This window comes from Bubalus bubalis, chromosome 9 (genome assembly GCF_019923935.1).
Source record: "Bubalus bubalis isolate 160015118507 breed Murrah chromosome 9, NDDB_SH_1, whole genome shotgun sequence".
NCBI lineage: Eukaryota > Metazoa > Chordata > Mammalia > Artiodactyla > Bovidae > Bubalus > Bubalus bubalis.
Window position 1 is genome coordinate 27813837 of NC_059165.1, and position 7685 is coordinate 27821521.

Below are 7685 nucleotides of genomic sequence, written 5' to 3' on the forward strand. Positions count from 1 at the left end.
CTTTGGAGTTCTGTCACCTGCATAGTATTCTACTCCGTGCTTATGGGCCACTAGTAGGTCGCTCCTGGCCATGTCTCAGTGTGACATCTGTATTCAAATGACAGTTTTGTTTTTTTGTATAGAATTTTTCTCTATTTCTACTAATATACCCAAATGTAACAACTGACTTAACTGCTTTTAAAATATTGAGAGGGTGGGATGATTTGAGAGAATATCATTAAAACATATATATTACCATTTGTAAAACAGATAGCCAGCAGGAGTTTGAGGTATGAAGGAGGGAACCCAAAGCTGGTGCTCTGTGACAACCTAGAGGGATAGGGTGGGGAGGGAGGTGGGAGGGGGGGTTCAGGAGGGAAGGGACACATGTATGCCTATGGCCAATTCAGTTGATGTATGGCAGAGGCCATCACAATATTATAAAGTAATTATCCTCCAATTTCAATAAGTAAATCTTTAACAAATTTATTTATTTGGCTGTGCCAGGTCTTACTTGCAGCATGCAAGATCTTTAGTTATGACATGCAAACTCTTAGTTGCAGCCTGTGGAGTCTAGTTCCCCAACCGGGGATCCAACTTGGGCCCTAGGCATTGGGAGAACAGAGTCTTAGCCACTGGACCATCAGGGAAGTCCCCTGACTTAACTTCTAATTGAGGCTTTCCTACATAAGGAGGATAAGTTACTCTTTCAAAGATAGTTGAGAAAATCTCTTTCACCAGGCCATTCTTGAAAGAGGTACAGAGCTCTCTGTAGAGTTAATGAGACTTAGGGACTCTTTTCTGAAGGAAAAAGGATCACCATTTCAAATAGGAATTGCAAATGTGAATATATAGCATCCAACAGGCATCACAAATCAGTATAGCTCCCTCAGTGTAAGACAACCCTGAATGGTGGGCTGTGGTACACCAGACAGCCTGTATCATCATGAAAATGGGCAGGTTTTACTAATTCTAGCTAATTGTTCAAGACAGACTCTGTCTTGCTAGATTTTCCCATTTTTTTAAAACAGAAATTTAGATTTTCACATGAGGTCTTCTGCTTTTAATGTTGGAAAATAATGCAAATAAAAAATTAAACCCTCAAAAGAAATGACCCTGTGCTAACAACACACACATCTTTCAGAGTATCACAGATCACCAGTTCACGATCTCTACTATAAAATCAGTTTCTGGGTTCTCAACAAAGTCCGCTTCATCTTACAATGTACCCCTGGTGTTCCAGAATATCAGTTATCAAACTGAATTCAACAAATGTTTCTGAGGCTCTAATAAGTGAAAATAGTTTCCTAGATATTTGGGAAAATGAACATGGAGAGCCATGATCTTTCCTCTCAATGTTTACAGTTTTTAGTTAGGTTAAGACAAACACCAAGTTAATTATAATTTAAGACTAACATGTAGTTTTGTGAGTGGTGCAATAAAGTATGGAGAAGAGAATAGTTGAGAACTGAGGGAATTCAGGAAAGGTGCCTTAAGGAGGACCACTTGTGGTTAACCGTGGAAGATTTTCATAAGTGACAAATGAAGTGGGGAGACATTCTAAAGGACCAGAAAGAAAAGGAGAGGTACAGTGAGAGTTGAGTGAGGGATATTTGAGGAACCCGTGTTTAAGTACCAGTTTCCCTGGAGCAAAGGATAGATGTTAGGGATTTGCATGAGAAAACTTCTCAGGAAGGTTGGAAATCAATGGTAGGCTAAAGTGTTTTGATTTAATTTAATACATTGTATGTGAGAAATTGTATGATATCATAGAAAGAGGCATGTATTCCAGGGCCAAGTCTCAGCAGTATGACCAGTTAGCTGTGTAGCCCTGAATAAATTTTTAAAATTCACTACATGCCATATTACTACTTGTCATATGAGGCATAACCTACTTCAAAATGTGGTGTGAAACATAAATTATATCAGGAAATCAATTCTTGTGAACCTTGGGAACTCATTATTAGTGGTGGGCATGCATTGAAGGTTTGTGACTAGGGCCCGGGAGTGATAAGAGCTGTGCCTGGGGGAACTGGCTGGCAATGATGCTTTGAGTGCATTGTGGGACAGGCAAAAAAGCCACTAAAAAGTTAATTCATTTGCAATAAACATATTTTCAAATACACAATAATACATGTATAGCCTTCAAAGAGAAGTCAAGGGGTAGGTAGGGAGATGGAAAGTAAGTTTCTTTGAATGTTTCCCAATTACCCAACTATCTTTCCCTGCGGCAATCACAATGGCCAGTTTTTGTGTTTTCTCCCAGAGATTAACCACATGTTTATAAACATGCATGTATAAGCTGTTCCAGGGTTGGAACTATTTCCACTTCAGTGTAGGAAAACCTCTGTTCTGACAGGGTGTGAGACTGCATTCCATTTCAGACTGACAGGGCGAGACCAGACTGCCAAGTGTATGGAATATGGAGAAGTACCCCTGGGAAGTCACTTGGGGGGCCTGTGGGATTTCCAGGTCACCAGGATGTCTCTTGTTGTCTCCTTAGGGTCGGCTGATCCAGGATTAAAAAGCATTAACCTTTTAGCTATTAAGAACACTTCTGTGCTTTTGAGTTTAATCTAAAGGTCTGAAAGATGTTGGGTGGTCTCCCGTGATTCATTTCAAGTCTTTTGGAATTTGAAGATGCAGCTGAGGATGAGACAGAGAGGAGATGAAAGAGTTCAAACAGTAATTTTATATTGAAAAAAAAAACTGAAAAATTGTTTTGTAAAACTCTTCAATGCCTTTGTAATCTCTGTAACCCAACTCCACTGAATTTGTCCAATTTTGTCTTCACGTTCAACGTTGTTCAAACTTTGGATTCAGTTTGGGCAGTTTCTTTTAAGGGCCTTAAAACGTACCATGGACACTCCAGCAACTATGCCCTCACTGGTTTTGGTCCTCCTTCTTAAAATACCTCTCTCCATCCTCCTTCATTTAGAAGGACCACTAAGTCTTCAAAATGCTCATTGAGTTTGTCTTATTCCATGAAGGCAGAATACCTTAGTAGCTAAGTAATCACATGGTAGGATTTGACTATATGGGTTCATTTCCCAGTTCTGCTTTTTACTAACTTTTCAACATGGGCAAGTGAATCTCTCTAAGCCTCAATTCATTTGTCTGTAAAATATTGATGCTAATGATTGCAATGTATAGGGTTGTAGTGGGATTAAATGGTAAGCTATTAAACATATTTGGTACATGGTGAATATTCCAAGAGATGTTAGTATGATGTTAGTAAGGCTTCTGTAATTGGTATGATTTTCTTCATCCAGTCTTTTCTATATCACTATGCCCTGATGCACAATTTAGTAATTAATTACGTGCTATATTTTCTTGGCTATTGCTTCTTATATTTTAGATCGATGTCCTCAAATAAGTTTTAAGTTCTTTGAGGGCAGGAACTATGTATTTTAATTTTTTCTGGATATACTATCCATTTTGTAAATACTTAAATAATCAGTTAATATAAAGTATTTTTCAAAGTTAAATTAGTTTTAGAGAAGAGCACAATTTCTTCTTTGGAAAGAGATTTGTAATTGTTTTAAGAACAATTATAAGGCATGAGGAAAAAGAAATTCTAAAATTAAAAATATACATTTTGTACTTTGATGCAGTCAACACTCCAAAACAGCATTTCCAGAAAATCTTTGTTTTCCTCTTGGTTTTATTAGACTCTGAAAATACTTATTTTTCATTTTAAAAAATCATGGTAAATATTGTCATATATAATCTCTTTGTAAATCAAACCTCATTTCCAAGGAAGTATTGTTTGTTACTGGGTTCTGAACAGATCACTGGTTAAAATTAATCTTGGACCATAGTAGTAGCTGGCATTATATGAATCTTAATACCATCTCGTTGTTGGGTGCCTATCCCAAAGCTGAGTGCTTTCCATGAGAAAACTTGTTTTTCCTCTTTAATGCTAGCTTGCATGAAATCTTCTGGTTTATATTTTTAAGAGGTGATATACATCCTTATATGAGCATGAAACATATTTGCAGAGGCCTCCTTTCCTTTACTTGGACTTATCCCAGTCATCCATTAAAGTTTAATCTTGTCCATGCCTTGTGACATGGTTGCTTGCCAGCAGTATAAGAATTTCATAGCTCAAGCCAATTTATTTAATACTTAAAACATTTGTAGTTTTCTTCCAAGTGTATATCAGAAGGAATATTTATGTTTCAGGATCTTAACTATCTCAGTTAATACCTCTTAAAAAAACGAATGGGTAGATATTGGAAGAGGCTTCCCTGGTGGCTCAGATGGTAAAGAATCTGCCTGTAAGAGGTAGAAAATACTGATGGTTGCCTATGTAGAAGTACACGTTCTCTACTTATTTCTTCCCAAGAGAATCCCAATTTTGTGTATTCATTACCCTTTTATTATGCAGCCAAGAACCTCAGGGGCAGTTTATACTGCATGGCCGTAATTCCATTACTCTACCACCTCAAACACTGGTATACAAATGAGCATGCAACTCAATTTTAGCCAAACACCTTTGAAGGGAGATTAGGAAAGAAGTTCCCTCTCTTTTATAGAAGAGTTCTGAAAGCTATTTTTTTCTTCTCTAGGCTGTGGTCATTTGTTGTTGTGCGGCTTGTATCTTCTGATGCTATTCTGCTCCGTCCTGAGGATCATGTTATGCAGGGAGTGCGACACAGCTAAGAGAACCATGAAAGTGAAAGTTGCTCAGTCGTGTCCAGACTGAAATACTGGAGTGGGTAGCCTTTCCCTTCTCTAGAGGATCTTCCCAACCCAGGGATTGAACCCAGGTCTCCCACATTGCAGGTGGATTCTTTACCAGCTGAGCCACCAGGGAGGTGGAACCCAACCAGAACCACTGGACAAAGCCTCCTTCAAGGTTCATCTTAACCCCTGAACTTCCAGCTATGAAAGGCAGTATTTTCCTTAATGTATAATCCGTTTTGAACCTGTATTCCTTGTTACTGCTGCTGCTGCTGCTAAGTTGCTTCAGTCGTGTCCGACTCTGTGCGACCCCATAGACGGCAGCCCACCAGGCTCCGCCATCCCTGGGATTCTCCAGGCAAGAACACTGGAGTGGGCTGCCATTTCCTTCTCCATGCATGAAAGTGAAAAGAGAAAGTGAAGTTACTCAGTCGTGTCTGACTCTTAGTGACCCCATGGACTGCAGCCTACCAGGCTTCTCTGTCCATGGGATTTTCCAGGCAAGAGTACTGGAGAGGGTTGCCATTTCCTTTTCCTTGTTACTGAGAACATGGTAAATGATACAGAAATACTCTGAATTTATGTACATAAGTGTATTAATGCAATTACCACCACCTAATATTCTTACAAATTTCTTGAGGTATCTTTGAATTAATCCCTTGAAATTATACTTGAATTTCTTACCATCACATTTATTGCTACTGTATTTCAACCCTACATTTTTGGAATGACAACAGAATTAAAAAGAGCAAGGAAAAAACAGAGTATTCATTGTTCAGTCAGTTCAGTCGCTCAGTTGTGTCTGGACTCTTTGCAACCCCATGAATCGCAGCATGCCAGGCCTCCCTGTCCATCACCAACTTGTAGAAGTACACGTTCTTCAATCAAACTCATGTCTGTTGAGTCAGTGATGCCATCCAGCCATCTCATCCTCTGTCATCCCCTTCTCCTCCTGCCCCCAATCCTTCCCAGCATCAGAGTCTTTTCCAATGAGTCAACTCTTTGCATGAGGTGGCCAAAGTACTGGAGTTTCAGCTTTAGCATCATTCCTTCCAAAGAACACCCAGGACTAATCTTTAGAATGGACTTGTTGTATCTCCTTGCAGTCCAAGGGACTCTCAAGAGTCTTCTCCAACACCACAGTTCAAAAGCATTAATTCTTCGGTGCTCAGCTTTTGAATATGATTATTTCACCAAACCTGATCCATATTTAGTTGTTAGTCTGATCCATAAATGAAATGGAATCCTCTAGCCTCAAGGAATCAATATCAAATTGGACTACCTGATTTTAGAAATACTTATAAATTCAGGTTGACTGAAGTTTGAAAGCCAATGTTGATTCCCTTTTGAATAATGTTAAGTATTTTTTCACAAAGCAATGCTTTCCAATCCCATCTATAATTATGGTGATACTCTATTTGTTCATCAGGAAAATCTATACTGGAATTAAGTAAAGCTTTTTAGTAAAGTTTCAATTTATTATGAGATAAAAAGCCTAGAGATAAAAGAAATGGTCACGTAGGTCTGTAAGACATACTACTTTTTCAATTCAAAGAAATTCTTCATGTACATCTACATTCAAGAACCTTTGCAATAACTCCAAGGTGTCTAAGAGTTAAAATGTAAGTGCCTAGGGGAGAGCTCTCTGTGTGTGGTCAGCGTTTGTGCACAATGAAACCTATATGGGTTTTCACTTTCCTCCAAAAGTATATATATATGTATATATATAATTGGGAAAAGAGAAATCAGCATAAAGTGAAGTGCTGGTGGCAATGATTTATGCAACACTTATTGTGGCCAAGACTTTACACTTGTTATTGTATTTAAGTTTCATAACAATCTTTGTTTTACAGATGAAGAACTTAAGGCTTGGAGAAACTAGCTTGTGAAGCTTCCTTGAGGTGGTAGTGGAGGAATGGGAATGTAAAGTTAGGTCTAGGTGCCTCTGGAGCTCATGCCCTTAACTGTGATGCCATGTTTCCTGAGCGTTCCAAGTTAGGGTGGAGACAGGAATTCAGAGCTTCTGAATTTCAGATTGGTCTGTACTTGTCTTAACTGGCTATTCAAAGTGAATGTAGCTTCAGAATTAGAGAATTTGATTGTGTAAACATTACAAACCAGTAGCAGAGTAGAGATGCTTGAATTCTTGATCCACTCTGCCGTTTACTGGCCGTATCAGCTCACACATTTTATTTATCTTCTCTGAGTCCCTACTTTTATTTCTTTAGGATGGAAAGAATACAAATTTCACTGTCTATGTCATGGGTTTTGAGGAGTCAGTCCAATTGTATTTGCTATAAAGTATAGAAAAGCATGCATTATCATTATATCACAAATTTCTCATTCCTTCTTACTACATTTCCACATCCAGAAACACTAAATTATAACAATGGAAGACATCTATTATTGTTATTATTGTTGCTATTAATTAGGGAGGGAGTAAGAAAAAGGCAAAATGTTCCCGGGTTTATGCTGATTTTGGAAAACTTGATAATCTAGTACTGGAATAAGACTTTGGACCAGACTTTGACAGAATGGCCAAGAGCTGTACCACCAGGAAAAACACTATTTTAAAAAAGGAAAACATTCCATTTCAATTTTCTCCTTTGTAAGATGTACAGCAGAATTTAAAAGATGGCTTTTCACCTCCCCCCGCAAAAGAAAAATAAATCAGACTCATGTAGCATATGCATTAGACACTTTTAATCTTTTTCCACATTTGAATGAACAAAGGACATATTTTTATAATGTATAATTGCTTGAAATGGAAAGATTATGAACAAACTTACATGTAAAACAACTGAAAAAGTAGAGAGTAAAAATCATATTTAAAAACATCTACAAGAATGAATGCTAGAGAGGGTGTGGAGAAAAGGGAACCCTCCAACACTGTTGGTGGAAATGTAAATTGGTATAGACACTATGGAGAACAGTATGGAGATAAATTTAGAAACTAACAATAAAGCTAGCATATGATCCAGCAATCTTACTCTTGGGCGTGTAACTAGAGAAACCATAAT